Source organism: Triturus cristatus, chromosome 2_1, assembly GCF_964204655.1.
Source record: "Triturus cristatus chromosome 2_1, aTriCri1.1, whole genome shotgun sequence".
NCBI classification, from domain to species: Eukaryota; Metazoa; Chordata; class Amphibia; order Caudata; family Salamandridae; genus Triturus; species Triturus cristatus.
Window position 1 is genome coordinate 1155060404 of NC_140581.1, and position 21065 is coordinate 1155081468.

The following is a 21065-nucleotide window of genomic DNA, read 5'->3' on the forward strand; positions in this document are numbered from 1 at the left end:
CGTGTATGTACGGACCGAACCCCCACCCGTGTATGTACGCACCTAACACCCACCCGTGTATGTACGCACCTAACACCCACCCCAGCCGTGTATGTACGCACCGAACCACCACCCGTGTATGTACGCACCGAACCCCCACCCCAGCAGAGTATGTACGCCCCGAACCCCCACCCGTGTATGTACGGACCGAACCCCCACCCCAGCCGTGTATGTACGCACCAAACCACCACCCGTGTATGTACGCCCCCGAACCCCCCCCCAGCCGTGTATGTACGCACCGAACCACCAGCCGTGTATGTACGCACCAAACCCCCACCCCAGCCGTGTATGTACGCACCAAACCACCACCCGTGTATGTACGCACCTAACACCCACCCCAGCAGAGTATGTACGCCCCGAACCCCCACCCGTGTATGTACGGACCGAACCCCCACCCCAGCAGAGTATGTACGCCCCAAACCCCCACCCGTGTATGTACGGACCGAACCCCCACCCGTGTATGTACGCACCTAACACCCACCCGTGTATGTACGCACCTAACACCCACCCCAGCCGTGTATGTACGCACCGAACCACCACCCGTGTATGTACGCACCGAACCCCCACCCCAGCAGAGTATGTACGCCCCGAACCCCCACCCGTGTATGTACGGACCGAACCCCCACCCCAGCCGTGTATGTACGCACAAAACCACCACCCGTGTATGTACGCCCCCGAACCCCCCCCAGCCGTGTATGTACGCACCGAACCACCAGCCGTGTATGTACGCACCAAACCCCCACCCCAGCCGTGTATGTACGCACCAAACCACCACCCGTGTATGTACGCACCTAACACCCACCCCAGCAGAGTATGTACGCCCCGAACCACCACCCGTGTATGTACGGACCGAACCCCCACCCCAGCAGAGTATGTACGCCCCGAACCCCCACCCGTGTATGTACGGACCGAACCCCCACCCGTGTATGTACGCACCCAACCCCCACCCGTGCATGTACGCACCGAACCTGCTATAAGAATGGGGTGTGCAAAACACCCCCAGCAGTGCCCAGACACAGGAGGGGTGGGTGCAGGGTCCTCCCAGCAGTGCCCAGACACAGGAGGGGTGTGTGCCTATCACTCCCAGCAGTGCCCAGACACAGGAGGGGTGTGTACCTATCACTCTCAGCAGTGCCCAGACATCGGACAATATACCCCATCAACAAGTTCAGTGACCTACAAGGGTGATACCCCAGATGCAGGCGGAGCCATCGCTGAGCCAGCATGGCTATATTGAAAGGCAACCCTCACACATCCAGGAAATGTAGACACAGCACAGCACAGCATTTGGGAGACACCCTGCAGGAAAAATGGCCTGGGCCACAGAGGATGGAACACACCTTGGGACAATGTCACCATACAGTGAGAGCAAACATGACCAAATACCATTTGCAGAGACCTTTGTGATGGCACGCAGATGGCAGGGTACACCCCATGAGCAGCACACTCCAACATTTCACAGACCCCTAACACATTATCACCACCCCAACGCAGGGAGCACCAGCACCAACAGCAAGTCCAGGAAAGCATCAGTGTGCAAAACAAAAAGAAAAGGCTTTATTCAGCAGGAAAATATATCAGAGAAAATGTCCACTATGTACAAGGGCCATGGGCCAGCCCAGCAGCAATGTCCGGGGGGGGGGGTACACATCGGGACGTGTGTCCCCTAGCTTGCCTGCACAGTTCACAAGTCCATTTCATCCACAGAAGAGGGGGCATCAGGGGGGAGGGTGGAAACAGGCACCGCAGGGACAGGAGGGGAAAGGGTAGGTGTTGTGGGTGCAGGGAGGGATGAATCTGCCACAGGGGGGGTGCCAGCGCCAAAGGTGGAGGACAGAATGGCGCTGCACACGTCGGCAAGTTCCCCCAGCGACTCCCCCGTACCCAATCCAACCACAGGCCCCAAGGAGGGGGGGGGGCAAAGGGATGGGTCGCAGCGCCACTGGGGGAGGGTGTGGACAGGGTGGGGGACTCAACTCCCCTGGCCGGGTCCCGCCTCCACCGCTTGCGGGGTGGTGTCATCCTGGGGCTGGGGGGCACACTCGCAGTGGATGATGCTGTCACTGACTGTTGGCCAGGAGAGCTAAGGGGAGTGGATTTGGAGGGAGTGGGTTGTGTGGAATGCGGACTCCCACTGTGGCTGCGTGTTCTACGTTTCCCCCCCGACCCAGTGGGTGTGCCTTCCTCACCCTGTGTGTGCGTGACAGGAGGTGTGCGCTTCGACTTCCCTGGTGGTGTGGTGCCTGTGTCTGTTGGGGTGCGTGCACGCTGACGTCTGGATGTGCGTGGGACAGGCACGGGAGTGGGAATTGTGGATGGGGCAGGGGTAGGGGGTGTTACGCAGCGCTGCAGGAGATCCAGTGCTGCAGTCAGTGTGGAGTCTATGGACCTCAGCAACTGCCGTTGGTCAGACTGCGCAGCCGACATGCCCTCCATGTATGCCTCCATCTGGGTCAGCACCTGGGTGTGGGCATGGAGGACATTTAGCATCGCAGTCTGACCAACCTGCAACTGCCTCAGGATGTCCACAGACTCCGCACTCACCGCAGCAGTGGTGACAGGGGCAGGGGGTGCGGTGCCTGGCAGGAAGGAGACATGTGGGGACCGAGCACGGAGGGAAGGGCCACGAGCATGTGGGAGGCCGGTGATGGAACCTGAGGTGGCGGGGGGATGTGGAGGGCTGCCATCAGCTGGGGGGGCAGACTCCGCCACCTCTGGGAGCTCAGCCTCGGACCCGTCTGCGTCATAGTCTGTGTTGGCAGTCAACAGGTCCTCCGCCTCACTCCCTTCGGCCTCCGTGCCACTCCATGTGCCAGACAGGACAGCACTGCTGGTACTGGTGCTCAATCTCTCCTCCCGGTCCGTGCTAGTGTCTCCTTCCGTGTCCCCCGGCGATGCTGTGGGCAAGGTGAAGAGACAGGAGAAAATCAGACACCTGTACACTTATGTCACATGAGTCAAATATACATAGGTCACATTGCATAGCCTGAAAAGCAACAGGAGTAACACCTACAAAACAATGTACACATGTAGGCCATGGAACACACAGTTTTTCGACCCACCATGCCACTGAGACACAATGGAGATCATGACACAACAGCAAATCACTGCACCTGAAATTTTAGAGAGGAGTCAGCCTCTGGGGACAAATGTGCACAGCACCTGCACCACACTGCGTCGTCAAAAAGGGATGAGCATGAATCATATCCATTTACTCTTGCCGCATGCTGCAAAGGCAATACATGAAACCAGGCCACACATGACAGGGTCACTGCACCTTGAGCGTATGTCCAGTCAAACATCACACACAGGCTAAACCCAGCAAGGAGGATGAAGCTTCTGACATGTAGGCCTTGTACGCACAAACCACCCACACCTGAGACAATCTCATTGAGACGGAGAAAGTATGTACACCTCTTACTCTGGGATGGAAACACATGGCCTCCACTAATTCATGACTGTACACACACAGCCCCTGGTGGCCATGTCCACACATCATTGACAGGCAAACATCATCAGATTGTCTCAACAACACACACAGGTAATGCCCACTGTGAGTATGCACAAGCAAAATGGGTCCCCCTGTACAGTGGACACATGTAGCAACCTGTAGGTCCTAACAGTTGAGCCCAGGGTACAATGCCACCCTACGCAACCCATGGCAAAGACACAGTGAATGGCCATATTGTTGGATGACGCACATGATACCTAGGAAGAGGTGCCCCAGGGCACAGTAGTGCCCACACTCCTCCATGGTCCAGGATGGACATGACTGCAAATTAAGCAACCGTCCCTGCACTTAGCAGGCCTCCCACTCAGGCACATCATGTCAGAGGGCACACAATTGGACATGCATGCTGGAAGGCTGTACATTTTGGAGACACACCCCTATGTCGTGATTCACAATCAGTGCCAAGTGACATGGACACCACAATGACTGAAATTGGCCATGGCACACGCAAGGTCCCCATACCTGTGGCACATCACCCCCACACATGATGCTGATAGCATAGGGCACCTGCATGAACTGCCTGCCTAAATAACCGTGTGCAAGAGTGGCGACAGACCAGGGAACACATTGCAAGGAGGGGAAGGGAGGGAGTGAGAACAGCACTGTGCTACTTTGTGGAGAAGTTGACGCACTGCACAATCAAACCCTGGCAGTGTATCCATGCAACTGCACACTTACATTGGCTGGGGACACACAACTGACACACATGTACCTACCCCCTTCCTGCTGCTGCCTCTCCTGTAGGCGCCTGTCCATATCGGGGAAGACCACCGCCAGCACACGCTTCTGGATGTGGGTCAGACGACGGCGGCCACGGTTCTTACGGCTCTCAGGTGAGTCCCCCAGCAGGAGCCGTGCAATCCTCCTCGTCCAGCACCGGATGTCCTGCCAGCGTTTCCTCACCTGAGACAGGCTCCGCCTCCGACCCTCTGTACCCCTCACGGCACTGACGGCTTCCCTCCAGATCTCCCCCTTGGCAATGGCGCCTACCTGTGAGGATGCAAAAGAGAGAATACATTAATCCACATGAGCAAAGACACAGAGACACACATATAGAACAATCCTCATTATGAACAGGCCATGGTATGCATGCAACTAATTGCACCTTTGTCATAGGGACATTATCCACTGTGGAAGGCCAAATGCACTACGTGCCAGTGGAAGCACACGGGTGGCATGAGGGGTACCACACACTCACTGACCAGGGATCACACTGTGCCTCACAGGCTACACCAGGATTATGTACAGCACCTCACAGCAGTCACCTGCCCCAGCACACTGATGCTACCTCAGCAGAGTACACAGACACACACAGGTACAGGACAATCACATGGCATTGCCAACTGCGGGTACACACCTCACTCTGCCCATGTGCCAGTAGACGGGGGTGTCACAGGTGTGGGGCTGGCTCAGCACGGCATGCACACAGCACTGCTCCCTGCTCACATCCGATGGCCAGGCCATATCCATCCCTCATGCTGCTTGTGTGCAACACTCCCCATATGCACTCACCCACATGACAGGGGACTAACACACACACCAATGTGCAGGGGACGAACACGGCCTTTGGACACTCACAGCACAGGTACACTGAACAAACACACATCCATGGGTACTGACACCTGTCACACTGGGGGGAACACAGGATCACATCAGGACTGTGGAAACAACATCCCCAGGAGGAGTATGCAGGCAGAATGTGGCATGCACCTTGCATTCATTGTCACAGTAGGCACTATGCAAGTGAGGAGTGCACACAGGAAACACAGCATGCTCTGCATGGGTGACATGAGGCCTTCCACACCCTGGGACCCACTCCAAACAACAGTGCATGTCTGTCACACATGGACACAATGCCAGAAGTCACTGGCACACAAAAGGGGCACAGTCTAAGCTAGTGGAGTCTGCACTCACCTGAACCCCTGGTCGACCATACAGGCTCTGGAACTGTGGGAGGATCACATCTATCAGGGCAAGGTTCTCCTCCTGGGTGAATGGCTGTGACCTCTCCACAGTCCTGGACATGGTGCCAGAGGAATCACTATCAGCAGCAGTGGTCATGGATGAATGGATGTGCAGGCAAGTGCTCTCTCATGGGACCTGGCTGCCTTATATATGCCTGGCTGGCCTGTTCATGTATAGGAGTACAGATTGATTGGTCAGTCACATTAGCATCCTACGTTTCATCCAATCCCTTCAAACCTACCCCAGTGTGTGGCTTTGCATGGTTTCAGTTTTGATAATGATGTCAAGTCAACATCCACATTGCAACAATGTAGATTCTTTCAAACTGACTTCTGCTGTGCACCTGGTGCTCAAATTCAAAAATTTAACTCAGTCTCCATGGCAACCATCAGGCATTTAGGCCCTTATACTTGTCCCTCATGTGTCCCCTATGTGTTTTCATACATTTACACACAGGTACGGTGCGTTCCACGCCCTAGGGCACCCCACAAGCAGTGATACCGACCGTACATGCGCTTGTACGGTCCGGATCACAATATGGGCGCTGGCGTATGCGTACGCCACAGTAGTACGGACTGTACACGCGCTTGTGCGGTCCGGATCACAATATGGGCGCTGGCGTATGCGTACGCCACAGTAGTACGGACCGTACAAGCGCGTGTACAGTCCGTACTACTGTGGCGTACGCATACGCCAGCGCCCTTATTGTGATCCGGACCGCACAAGCGCGTGTACAGTCCATACTACTGTGGCGTACGCATACGCCAGCGCCCATATTGTGATCCGGACCGTACAAGCGCGTGTACAGTCCGTACTACTGTGGCGTACGCATACGCCAGCGGCAATATTGGCCCAGGGACCCTATACACGCGCTCCGAGCGTATGTACGGTGCGTATAACAACTGTCAGTGGTGACAGGCGGCACACAGACAGGAATGGAGCGGACAGGTATTGCCAAGGGTGGACACAAATGCATTGTCTGTGCAATACCACCTGTGTGTGACACAGGTGTGTCAGGATGTGATGTGGCACTTTACCCCTGAGGTGTGGGCAAAGCACATGTACGATGAGCTGTGTACACATGTCGTGTGTGATGGTGCGCATTGTACCACACATCCCCTGCACTCCTTTGACATGTGTGCATGTCGTACACACTAGTGGAGCCATGAGTCACTTGCATGTCCCAGTCACGGACACCCGCACCTGTCCCCTGATGCCAGGTACACGGAATATTACATATGACACGTGTATGGCTGCGTTGCATGCTGCAACCATGTCATGTGTGTGGCATGTCTTTCCATGATTTTGCTGTAGGTGTGTGGTTCAATGCGTCAGCAGTTGCTGCTGCCAACATGTGTCTGTGTGTCGATGGGCATGGCACACTGTTCCGCACACCAGCCCACATATGTGATTTGCCATGAGGTGTGTATGTATCCAACTACACGGAGTATCAACACAAGTACATATCCACATGCTCCCTATGTATGTTCTGTCTCGACATGTACTCCTCAAAGGCAATGTGTGTGGCCTGTCCTATTCCTATGACATGTGACCAGTGCATATCGCATCCAACTACCTGTCTGTACCATACGCATACTACTTCTGCACATGTGTGGATGTCTGTGAATCCTGTGATGCGTGTGCATGTTCACTTACACTGGCCCACAGCTAGTCTCATGCCATGTCATCGTGATCTTGCCCCCCTCCGTTAGTGGCTGTCCCTTGGTAGGAGTGTAACCTGACTGGCGTACGTGTCCAGGAACTGTGGCACAGACCTGACTCACAACGTGGCATATGTGTATTGGCTGTGTAACATGTGCTCAGTGCATTGACGATGTTGTTGTACAGTGCTCACTCTTAGGTGTTCCTTCCATTTCACTGCAGGGCTCCGCCTCTCCCTCGACGTATGCCAGACATTGCTGCCCTGCATGAACGGGACTGTATACGCCGCTACAGATTCAGCCAACGGTTGATTGATGAGTTGACTGGCCGGCTGGAAGCACAACTCCTCCCGCGCCACAGGTATCCAAGTGCACTGACACCCAAGTTGAAGGTGATGGCAGCCCTACATTTCCTTGCCACGGGTACGTTCCAACATACCATTGCTGATGTCGGGGGCATGTCCCAGACGATGTTCAGCCGTGTTCTGCATGATTTCTTAGAGGCCATGTTGGTTCACCTGGATGAGTACATTAAATTCCCAAATCGTGAGCAGTTGACAGATGTCAAGCGTGAGTTCTATGCCCTGGGAGGGATGCCCCATGTCATTGGGTCCATAGATGGGACACATGTTGCGTTGGTACCACCACAGGCACAGGAGGTGGTGTATAGGAATCGCAAACATTATCACTCCATTAATGCCCTTGTGGTGTGTCTGTCCAACATGGTGATTTCACATGTCTGTGTTCGCTTTCCAGGATCAGCACACGATGCCTTCATCATGAGGCGTAGCAGGGTGCCAGAAATGATGCTGCAGCTGCGGAACGAGCGAGCATGTATTGTTGGTGGGTAGACTCTGGCAGTTCAGTGTTTGGCGTCATCTTCCAATCTCACTGCCTGTGCTGACACACTTCTGTCCATGATGTTTCCTTGTAGGGGACGCTGGCTATCCCAACATGCCATGGCTGATGACGCCTGTCCGCAACCCCAGCACGGCTGCCGAGCACCGCTACAACAACGCACATGGGCGGACCAGGAGAGTCATTGAGAGGACGTTTGGACTTCTGAAGAGCCGATTCCGGTGCCTCCACAAGACCGGCGGAGCACTCCCATATGCCCCGGTGAAGGTGTGCAAGATCATCATCGTCTGCTGCATGCTGCACAACATGGCAGTGGAGGAAGCTGTTCCACTCATACTGGATCAAGATGACCAGGACCATCCACCCGTGGAGGATGAAGGGCTTGGTGACGGGGCAAGTGATGTGGAGGAGGAGGAGGCTGTGGAGGACATGCGGAGTCGGCTCATACGCAACTTCTTTGCTTAGTGGTGAGTTCCAGTGTCTGAGTGTGCACGCATTGGGCCGTGTGTGGCATGTGTTGCAATGTGTGTGTCCATCTGCATGTCTGCCAAGTGAGTCAGTGGTGTGTATTGAAGTGTCACTCAAGTGATGGCGCAATGGAAGGATGTTGTCTGAGGGTCATCATTGTCACCTGTCATGTTAACAACATGATACGTGTTAAGTACATGCTTGCGGATGTGCTCCTTTGTGCTGAATCCTTGTGTGTCTCTCTTCCACAGGTCCATGTGCATGCTGTCTGCTGGTGGCATTGTTGTGCTCCTGCTACTCCTCATGAACACAGCGACATGTGCTGATTCAGCGTCACATGCACGGGCAAGTGTTGAAATCTCCTCAGGGTAAGGGATGCCTCACGTCGTTTTGGGTGTGTGAATTGTTTGTAGTCTGTGTGCACTTCTCCGGTTCATGTGTGTTCCATTTGCATACATGGTGATCCTACATGGGGAACATGACATGGGGCAGGCTTCACCTGGAGCCATGCTCAGACTTGGTGACTGTCATGTGGCAGGGGATTGGGGATTGTGATGAGGCCATCATTGTGTGTAACACTGGCCTCGGAAACATACAGGTTGCACCGGGTTGACATGGTGTGTGATTGCCCCATCAGGGCCTCAATGGTGTATGGCGGCCTCTCCGTGGCAGCAGGGGGTGTTTAGCTGTTATCCGTCACTTGTGTGCCAGGTCAATGGGATGCCAGCATCTGTGTTGCAATGGGGGGTGCCAGTGTTGCTCCCACATGTACATCCACATGACCTGTGTATGTGTTGACAGAGTATCATTGTCATTCCAACACACATGACTAATAAATTTGTCCCTCTGTCTCCAAGGTGCCTCTTCCCTGTCAATGGTGCCCTGTTGCCACTGTGCGTGCCGCAGGTCTGGCATAGTTTTCATAGGTGGTGCATATGTGTCTATGTGTAGAGTGACAAGATGCTAGGGGTTTGTCAGGGAGTGGGAACTGTATTATGCACAAGATGCACAGTTCCATCCACCTCAAGGCAAGAGAGACCATCCCCCAGGGCAACTACAACATCCGTGTCGAATCCTACCCTGCAGTCTACGGACATGTGCCTCACGACTCCCATGGTACTTGTCCATATCCGGAGTGCATCTGCACAGCTCTGCTACTGCGTCGGGCAACCAGGCCACATCAACGTCCTAACGGGATGGGGGGAATGTTTCACAGCCAGCTGCAGGATGACCTTCTAGATCCACGCCCACACTCATGATGCAGCCCACAACCCCAACACAACCATGTGGCACGGTGATCCTAAACTGCATTCTGGCATCTCCATGCATCCAACCTTGGCCTAGCCACCATTCTCAACATCCGCCTGACGCAAGCATGCTGCACATTGTAGGGACACATGTCTAGACATACCTGGGAGCGGCAAGCCAGGTCACTCAACATGATCCCTGACCTCTGCGCATGACTGTTGCTCCCCTGAATGTGTCTGTAGCCACAGTTGTGCGGGAACCACTCAGCTGGTTGGGCCCAGCACAGGTGAGTTTGGTACTCCATGTCTGTATCAGATGAGACATTGGGACCCATGTGTGTCCTGGGCAAGACTGCGACCCCACGGTTTGGATGGTTGGAGTTAATTCTGAGATCAGGCATGCTTTGACTGTACGACACACACATGTATTGTAATAATGTAGAATCACGGCATCATCTTGTAAGTGTGATTAATTTATTTGTGGTGGGGTACGGGTTTGTGGGGATGACAAGAGGTGCACAGCGGGAGTGTAGAATCCAAAGTTCACTGGGGGAGTTGGTATCCTTGTCGTAGCAAAATGTCAGAGTCCATGCCACAGTCTTCGTCAACATAGGTCAGACAGTGACCAGCAAGTCCATGTGGCAGAGAATGTCATGTGCTGCTATTGGGCCAGAGGGCCAGGTGCCAGGCCAGGTGACCTGGGAGATGGTGATGTTCTGCTGACTCTCACAGTCTTTTTCGTGGACGACCCACCTTCCTGCGGGGACCCTCGGAAGCAGTCCGTGACGATGTCTGTGACGCTCCGTCGGATGAATCCTCCTCCTCCTGATCCCTCCCTGTGTCTGGTAATGGCCTTCGCCTGGTGCCACAGGGAGGGTTGCCCATGTTGTCGGCAATCCGACGGAGTACACCGGTCATTTGGGTTTGCACCGCCACGAGCTCAGCCTGTCTATCCTCCATCCTTCCTTGGTGTTGCAGTTGACAGGCATGTTGCTGGGACTGCAGGGTCTTCATCTCCTGGAGGGTCCCCTTGATGTCATTGAGGGTGGACGCAATCTGGTCCATGCCCCTGGTGTCACGCCGGTATGTATCCAGGATGTTGCTGACCTGGGACACTACCGGGTCCTGAGCTGCCTGGTCAGGTTCGCGCCTCCGCCGTCCTCCACTCCCGCCACCCCTGCCCACGTGCACCTGGCCTGCCGTTGTGGGTGCATCGGGTCTCCGGAACCCCTGAGGGATGGCATCTGCGTTGCCGCCTGCCTCCTCCTGGGTGCCCGGAGGACCGTGTCCCTCCTGGGCAGACTGGCTGGGTGGTCGTGTGCGGGCAGGGCTCCTGGACGTCTCCTGGGATGTGGCAGGAATGGGGGTGGTGGTTGGCACAGTTGTACCTGACGCAGGTGCTGCAGGTGGTTGGACACCAGAGGGGCCAGGTTGGTCTGGGTCATCCACGGAGTGGTGAGAGTCATCGCTGGCGGTGGGGTCATCATCCCGCGGAGCCTGGTCCTGTGTGACTTCCCCCCCAGTGTTGGGGGGTGTTCGTCGACGTTGACCTGTGTGTGAGAGAGACAATGTTAACAGTGTCACATGTGGCATCCATGTTGCATGCATTTCTGATTTGGCACTCTTCCTCTGGGTAGTTGGATCTGTCCTGCATTCCTCTCACAGTGCACTTGTGCATGGCTATGTCCCTTGGCCACAGCTGTCAGGGCTTTACGCATGTGTGAGACACAATCTTAGTTGATGCATCTATTTGGGTACACAGTCAGCAGTGTGGTGTGCGGGCGTAGCGAGCCATGCAGAGGCGCCTTACGTGTTGCACTGTACGTGGCCAAATGGTGTTTTGGCAAGGCAATTTGATGTTGCAGGTAGGGGACTGAAGCATTTGTGACAGGGTTCTTACCGACACGGTGGGTGGGTATACTGGGTGTGTGGTTAGGTCTGTGCCTGCAGCACGGATGGACTCGTGCACAGATTGACACATGGACCGGTCTTCATCTACGGAAGGGGGGTTGAGGCACTGCCAGACCTGGTCTGCATGCACACAGTCCACCGGCTGACGAGTGGACATGGCCACACCACCCAAGGGTGATTTAGTCTCCCTGTGTCTCCCTTCCTCCCTCCCTCTGTCACCCTCCTCCCTCCCTCTGTCGGTCTCCCTCTGTCACCCTACTCCCTCCCTCTGTCTGTCTCCCTGTGTCCCCCCTCTGTCTCCTTCCCTCTCATTCCCCCTCTCCCTCCCTCTCTTTGTCACTCTCTGTCACCTCAGGCCAGCTTCCTGGGCACACACAGTTAGCCGGTCTTTGAATGGCCATTGGCTTGTTCATGTGAGTTAGTCCCTGTTCTCCGGGCACCCATTGGGCAGTGTGTCTGAGTGTAGGCTGCTGCTGTGGCGGTGTGTGCTGAGACTCTATCAGAGCGATGCATCTTCATTGTCTGCTGTTATGTGCAAATTGTGCCTTCAGACCCATGGCATCCTGCATGGCAGCCATCATTTGCAGGCAAGACAGTACTGTGTGGGTACACACAGTTTGTATGGCTGTGCCCTGGGCCATATGGGCTGAGGGCATTGTTGTGTGCTTGTGAGTTGCTCAATGTTAGTTTTGCTGCCCCCACTCCCAGCATCGACCACATCCTGTGTTGTGTTGGTGTTTTGTGTGGCCTGTGACTTGGCATGGCCCTGATTGATGCATGGGGCATGGAGGCGCCAGTGGCATGTGTGTGTTTGTGGAGTGTTGTTGTGTCCGGTGGTGGCTTGGGGGGGGTGGCATGCATGATTGATTGTGTATGGCATCCCCCCCATGTGAGGTGAGTTGTTTGTGTACTCACCAGGGTCTGGGAGTCCTGGCAGTCCGTGTAGTCCCTCCACCGCCAGCGTGGACATCACCTTCTCCTCCCAGGGATGGTATTGTACAGGTCTGGGGGGCGGCCCTCCTCCAGTGATGTTCCCCTGGTTGTGATTGTCAGTCATCTTCCTCTTGACCGTCCTCCGCAGATCGTACCACCTGGATTGGCACTCGTGCCTGGTCCTTCTGGTTGTCCCAACAGCATTCACAGAATCGACGATCCTCTGCCACATGGCGGTTTTTTCGGATATGCTGGTCTGTCTGACCAATGTCCCAAAGAGCTGTGGCTCGACTCTGAGGATTTCGTCGACAAGGATCTCCAGCTCCTCCTTTGTGAACTTTGGATTCTTGGTGGTGGACATGGCGTGGGGTGTGGGTGTGGATGGTTGTGGGGGTGTGGGTGTGGATGGCTGTGGGTGTGTGGGTGTGGTAGTGGAGGTGTGTGTGTGAATGTGATGAGGGGGTGTTTGTGTAGGTGGTTGTGTGAAGGTATGCAAGTGTGAGGTTCAAGTATGGTGGTGTGGGTCGTCTGTGGGCTCTGGCAGCAGTGGGTCTGTTGCAAAGGCTCATGGTTTGTGTGTGTGGTCCATTTTTATTGGTCCATTTGTGGGTGTGGCTGTGTTTGAAATTTGTGTGGGTGTGTTATGAGGAGTGATTGAGTTTTGGGCCTCTGTTTGGCAGTTTGGCAGTTGCAGGTGAGTGTATGTGATGTTTGTGGGGTTGTTGGGCCTGTTTGGTGGTGTGGGGAAACTCTACTTGACTCTCCTTGTGTAAATATGGTTTGTCCGGGTTCAGTACGTGTTTTTTTGGCGTCAGTACGGTCCGTACATGCACTGGTGGGGGTGCGGTCCGTACATTCCCTGGTGGGGTGGTGGTTCGGTGCGTACATACACGGCTGGGGTGGGTGTTTGGTGCGTACATACACGGGTGGTGGTTCGGTGCGTACATACACGGCTGGGGGGGGTTCGGGGGCGTACATACACGGGTGGGTGTTTGGTGCGTACATACACGGCTGGTGGTTCGGTGCGTACATACACGGCTGGGGGGGGTTCGGGGGCGTACATACACGGCTGGTGGTTCGGTGCGTACATACACGGCTGGGGGGGGTTCGGGGGCGTACATACACGGGTGGGTGTTTGGTGCGTACATACACGGCTGGTGGTTCGGTGCGTACATACACGGCTGGGGTGGGGGTTTGGTGCGTACATACACGGCTGTTGGTTCGGTGCGTACATACACGGCTGGGGGGGGTTCGGGGGCGTACATACACGGCTGGTGGTTCGGTGCGTACATACACGGCTGGGGGGGGGTTCGGGGGCGTACATACACGGGTGGGTGTTTGGTGCGTACATACACGGCTGGTGGTTCGGTGCGTACATACACGGCTGGGGGGGGGTTCGGGGGCGTACATACACGGGTGGGTGTTTGGTGCGTACATACACGGCTGGTGGTTCGGTGCGTACATACACGGCTGGGGGGGGTTCGGGGGCGTACATACACGGCTGGTGGTTCGGTGCGTACATACACGGCTGGGGGGGGTTCGGGGGCGTACATACACGGGTGGGTGTTTGGTGCGTACATACACGGCTGGTGGTTCGGTGCGTACATACACGGCTGGGGTGGGGGTTTGGTGCGTACATACACGGCTGTTGGTTCGGTGCGTACATACACGGCTGGGGGGGGTTCGGGGGCGTACATACACGGCTGGTGGTTAGGTGCGTACATACACGGCTGGGAGGGGGTTCGGGGGCGTACATACACGGCTGGTGGTTAGGTGCGTACATACACGGCTGGGGTGGGGGTTTGGTGCGTACATACACGGCTGGTGGTTCGGTGCGTACATACACGGCTGGGGGGGGGTTCGGGGGCGTACATACACGGGTGGGTGTTTGGTGCGTACATACACGGCTGGTGGTTCGGTGCGTACATACACGGCTGGGGGGGGGTTCGGGGGCGTACATACACGGGTGGGTGTTTGGTGCGTACATACACGGCTGGTGGTTCGGTGCGTACATACACGGCTGGGGGGGGTTCGGGGGCGTACATACACGGCTGGTGGTTCGGTGCGTACATACACGGCTGGGGGGGGTTCGGGGGCGTACATACACGGCTGGTGGTTCGGTGCGTACATACACGGCTGGGGGGGGTTCGGGGGCGTACATACACGGCTGGTGGTTCGGTGCGTACATACACGGCTGGGGGGGTGTTTGGTGCGTACATACACGGCTGGTGGTTCGGTGCGTACATACACGGCTGGGGGGGGTTCGGGGGCGTACATACACGGGTGGGTGTTTGGTGCGTACATACACGGCTGGTGGTTCGGTGCGTACATACACGGCTGGGGGGGGTTCGGGGGCGTACATACACGGCTGGTGGTTCGGTGCGTACATACACGGCTGGGGGGGTGTTTGGTGCGTACATACACGGCTGGTGGTTCGGTGCGTACATACACGGCTGGGGGGGGTTCGGGGGCGTACATACACGGCTGGTGGTTCGGTGCGTACATACACGGCTGGGGGGGGTTCGGGGGCGTACATACACGGGTGGGTGTTTGGTGCGTACATACACGGGTGGGGGTTCGGGGCGTACATACTCTGCTGGGGTGGGGGTTCGGTCCGTACATACACGGGTGGGGGTTAGGGGCGTACATACGCGGGCGGGGGGTGGTGGGGTGTTCGGCGCGTATGCGGGCACATGTCTCCATGGTTGCTATGGGAGTTCGGTTCGGACGGTGTTTTTTGCGTACGGTTGTGAAATGGGGAGGACGGGAGGGATCGTACTTGCGCAGTCGGACTTTATTTTTCCGCACGGTGGGTTTCTCGCCCGGGGACGTGTCGGTGACTTTTCCCGACCCGAGGACGTGTGGGGAAATCTTCCCAATGCGATTCGTATGGACTTTTTTCCGTTCGAATCGTACTTGGCAGTTTGTACGCTACTTTGACGATTCGGACGGAAAAAAATCCGGATACGAGTCGGACGGGGAATTTTTTTACCGGATCGGAATTGGCACCTTAATGTGGTGACCCAGCACCTCGGAGATCTTGCTCCCTTCCCAATCCCAGAAGGGCAACAAGGCCAGGCAGGACCAGGCCAACTAAAAAAAAAAAGTGTGAGGTAGGGAGCGACCTTTTCTGGCCTGTGTCTCGTGTTCCATCTGCTGCAACCACTGGGGAGGGGTCAGGTATGTTATATGGAGTTAGCTAATTTTTATCATCAGAAGACGAAAGGAAATAACCAGTTCAAGCATGCCTCCCTCCAGTCATCATCATCAAGTTCTCCCACCCAGCTCTCCCACCTCTGCCGGAGAAGGAGAAAATGATATGGGGCATTGATCAACAGGGAACAATCCTTTCAATACCTTAGCTTCAAGGGGACTGTAATCGGGGACCTGAGTATCCACCCAGAGGTGGACCAATAAAGTGTGACTCAACTTCAAAAATCAAAGGAATTTTGTATGGGAAAGACTGTTCTGCTCTTGCATTTCCTGAAAGGACATCAGTGTCCCACGGCAGCAAATAACCCCTAGGACATGTGATCCCAATACGGTCCCATCGGGCAAACCCCAGACGACCCGACACCTGCCAAAGCCAGGCCTGTCACAGCAGTGTCATGTCCGTAAAGCGACGATTCCAACCAGTAAGGTGCAAGGCCACTCTCCAACACAGCTGTGTCACTCAGGAACAAGAGGGAGTTGTTAGAGGTATTGGGTTGACATAGAGGTGGCCAAGGTTACCCTTGAGACCAACGAGGTGCCATTCCATCCTCCAATGAACCATTTGTTGATCGGGACCAGGTGCACTGCGAGGTAGTAGCCGTAGATGTCTGGCATGCTAAGGCCACCATCGAAAACAGATTTTCGTGCAGACGCAAAGGCTACATGGTGTCGCCCCCCACCCGAAAGAAGACCATCATTTTCAAAGTCAAGGATCTAAACCATGCCGGAGGGATCGGATGGGGGAAGTTCGTCAGGAGATAGAGGTATCGGGGGAGACACATAATTCTGAAGATAGCGATGCATCCCATTGGAATAAATAGCAGTCGACTCCACCTACGCAAGTCTCCATCCAAAGCAAATGGAAGAAAGTTAAGGGACCAGGCCAAATCCTGGAGAAAGGAAATATGGATGCCAAGATACTTAAAGGAGTTGTGTTGCAGAGGTATCTCAGGACACCAGTGCCGCGCAGTGGCATCCCCACCACCACCACCAAAAGTGATTTGCATATGTTAATATGCAAACTAGTTGCCTCTCAACAAAGATGGGGGGTTTCAAGGAATCTTTGGCCTGAGAGCTGTGGGTCACCTAGAAAGTGCAGAACATCGTCTACATAAAGGGCAATAGGGTCCTCCACTCCAACCTCCCACTGCCATTCCCAAACTTGAGCATCGTACCGCATCAGGCATGCCAAAGGCTCAATCACGAGAGCAAGCACTAGAGGCCTTGATGAGTGCCTCTGAGTATCGAGAAGGGCTGAGAGACGGCTCAGTTGACGCGGACCTGAGCAGTTGTAGAAAAGACGTGCAAGTCTGCGGCAGGTGGGTCCAAAGCCGGCCAGTTCGAGCACAGCTGTTAAGAACGGCCACAAAACTGTGTTGCAGGCCTTCTGGAAATCAACAAGAAGGAGAGCAAGAGGGTAGTTTAGGCTGCTGGATTGTGATAGGGCCATTTTCAGCCACCGGATGCAGTGCCGGGTGCTCCTGCTCGGCATAAATCTCCATTGGTCTGGGTGGATCAGGTAGGTCAGCGTGTGGCTCAGTCTAGTTGCCAGGACTTTCATGAAGATCTTAATGTCAGTGTTAATGAGGGAGATCGACCGGTAAGAAGAACACCATTCAGTGGGTTGGTCCGCTTTCGGGATGACTACTATAATGGCATTATCAATATATTAGCGGGAAGAAGCCACGTGTCGATGCCTCTGTATAGAGTGCTACGAGGTGTGGCAATAGATCGGTGTGGTACCGTTTAAAAAAACTCAACAGAGAAGCTGTTGGGCCTGGGGTCCTCCCGGATTGTAAGTCCAATATAGCCATGTCCACCTCCCCAGCCGTTAACAGCTTATCCAATGCTCGGGACAGGGAGTCCGGGATTGAGGGCAGGGGCACCTCTCCAAGGGGGGGGGCCTCGAACTCACATGTGGGGGCCAGTAGTGCTGTGTAACGGTGCTGATAAAATGATGCGAAGGCCTGTGTAATTGCAGGTAGCTCCTCACAGAGAATCTCACCGGGATCTCTAATGGCAGGCATATCCTTTGGGAGACGTCCGGAGTCGCCAGCCACTACATCAGCTTACCTGATTTATGTCCAGACTCATATACCCTCCGGGTCGATGTTCTCCAGCACTGCCTCCCCTCTTCCAGAGATATCTGGCACAACTTAGAGAGCGCCAGCACTAACTGGCATTTGGTGTCCTCCACACTGGACCTCCAGTTCGATGCTCCAGGGTGAAGATTTGGTCTTCCAGTTCTGCCACCTGTGCCAGCTGATGCCATTCCTTTCTCCTGTAATGTAATGTAATGTGTCTTGTAAAGCGCACTGCTGCCCTGAGGCGTCGTGGCGCTGTAGACCGCTGGGGAACCCGTCCTGGCTATCACTGTGAAATGGTCCCTCCTGGGTATCTCCAAGGTGAAACCAGGCATCCCCGGCGAATGTGGGGGGCCGTTGTGGAGATGAGGCACATGTTCTGTGAGCAGGTCCTGCTGGGTAGGTTTGCTGGCCGCCCAAAGATTTCCTGCCGAGGACACTGAGCCGTCAGTAGTTCGGAAGAAGTCCTGCAGTTCTTCATCCACAAAGTCTGCACAATTCTGATCCATCAGGTGCTACACGCTGAATCACCACATCGATTGGAGGTAGGAGGATCACATGACCAGATATGCCCCATTGCTGGATCCAAACGGACTGCAGTGGTAGCAAGCCACATGCCGGGAGCCAAAGGAGGTCAATTCTGGATTCTATTTTGTGTGCCGTGGACATGAGTGTATAAGAGCGCTGTGCAGATTCCATGAACGTCATGCAATGCAGAGACCCAAGGAGTCTGCCCACGAGTTTAAACGCGTAGAGTGTCCAATGTGCCTCATGCGATGTCCGGTGCTGCATTGAAGTCCCTACGCACCAAGGTCATCCCTGGCGGAACTGCTACCACTAGGGTTTGGAGCACCTGCAGAGTCGGGGGTAGTAGTAGCTGGGGGACTTAACATGAGATAAAGTTGTAATGCCAGGCATCCCTCCATCCACACATATCTCCACTGGAAGTCCACATGGGAGGCCATCACCATCAGTGGAAAGGACCTGTGCAGGAGAATCACAACCCTATTTGAACCCCTGAATAAGCCTGCATGGAAGATGTGCTCATAGCTGAACCGGCCAAGGAAAGGGAGTTAGTTCCCAGGAGGTGCATCTTGTGAAGGAGGACCACATCAGGTCTGTATCTTTTGATGTAGCGCAGCACAACCAACCTCTTTTTTTTGTAAACAAACTTTATTGGGCATTTGTAAGACATGTAGTAGTACATTACAGACACCTGCATGACTGTGCGAGCAATCATGATTACACTCTTGACATATATGCATCTCGGTATTACGGTATTTGCTTCCATATTCATTCAATTTGTTCACAAGAGCTTCAGTATTGGGTAGTTGCAAATCACGTGGCCATAAATGGTGCAATGGCTAATTGAACCCCCGCCCTCCGCCAAATAGCAACCCCCACCCCCTCAGCCCTACCCCAGGTGTGTCATGGGTTATTATACACAGGCATTCTTCTCCGGGTCACCCTCCAGAGACTCATATTCAGTCATTTTGGTCTCTGAGTTCCCTGTTAGGGCTTCCGCTAAGTGGGTACTCCTCATCCTTCCCTCTTCTCTCCATGCATTCATCCCAATGCATGTGACTAACCATCATCCTGTCAGCACCACCAACCTCTTGATAGTGTCCAGGAGACCTTTCACATTCCAAGAGATGACTCTAACCATGTGGAGGGGGAACAAAGAAATGGCAATTTGACCACTGGTGCTATGGTTTTGGATGTAGATACGTGTGGAGCACCATGGAACCCAACCCAAACGGAGAATATGAATGGTGGAGAACATATGTGATATGTACCTGTAAGAAAAACATTGGAATTCAACAAACCCACACAAAATAACATACCCTGCAACTCCCCCCACCCCATACTTCTAACCCGGAAGCATTTGTCACCCATAAGAAAAACATAACAAAGCAAAATTAGGGGAAAACTCAGTCCAGGACTCCAGTCGCCTATGGAAAGGATAACAGTGCCAGACAGCCACAATTGACATTTAGAGTACATTATCTGATAATAGCTACCTGCATGAAGACCATCTCAGTCCCCCTTCACCCCTACCCACAGTTGGACTATGGGGGACAAGTCTCCCCACCCAATAGATATTCCCAGGTAGGGGCTAAGCGGTGCAAGGGTCTCGTATTATGTTGTATCGAGGACAAGGGGTCAGGTCTTGCGAATCTGGAACACCCTCGAGGGTCGTAAACAGTATCGGAGAGTCCAAGAGAGTCGACCCAAGGTCCGCTGAACCTGAAGCCTCCTCAGCGAGGGGTGGGCTCGCTGATTCTCATCTTCAACAGTGGCCCTATTGGCCTCTTTGACAGCAGGTACGTTTTCTCTGGCTTGCCCAGGAAGGGAGGTGCCCATTCCCAAGCCTGTTCGGGGGTGTCAAATAAGTAGGTTGATAAGTCAAAGATCACTTTCAGACGGGCTGGAAACAAGAGCATGTATTGGACCTTGAGTGCCCGGAGCTCCTGTTTAACATCTTCAAAGGAGTGGCGATGCTGCTGGACCACTCTGGTGTAGTCCTGGAAGATGAAGATTTTAGTGTTAAGGTATTGCAGATCTGGTTAATGCCGGGCCTCCCGGAGGATTGCATCCCGGTCTCGGTGGTTGAGGATGCACATTATCACAGGATATGGGGGGTACCCAGCAGGGGTGTTTTAGCAAGATCACGGTGTGTCCATTCCACTACAAAGTAGTGAGATAGTTTAGCCGACGGAACCTAGGACCAGAACCAATTTTCCAGGAGGCTGTCCATTCAGGAGACCACCACCCATTCTGCATCTTTACTCAAGGACAACTGTTGTGGACATCAGTTTGAAAACCTGGCACTTGAGAGTTTGAAAACCTGGCACTTGAGAGTCACTATCTCATCTTCAGTACTCAAAATCCGGGTTTCGGTTTCAGTTACTCTCTCTGCCACTTTACGTAGATCCTGATGTAGGAGGGAGAGGTCAATACGGATGCCATCTACTTTGGATTCCACTGCTTCACTGGAACTCTGAATTTCAGAAAGAATGGCTGACAAGTCTGTAGGGGTACGACCTGGCACGACAGGTGGGGGACCCCCGGTGGCCCCCCTAGTGTCTGGCACCGATGTGGTGTACTGGTCCATTTTGGTCTGGGCTGGTTTTGTTACAAGTGGCCTATGTTGCCCCCTTTCCAACCGGGAGGT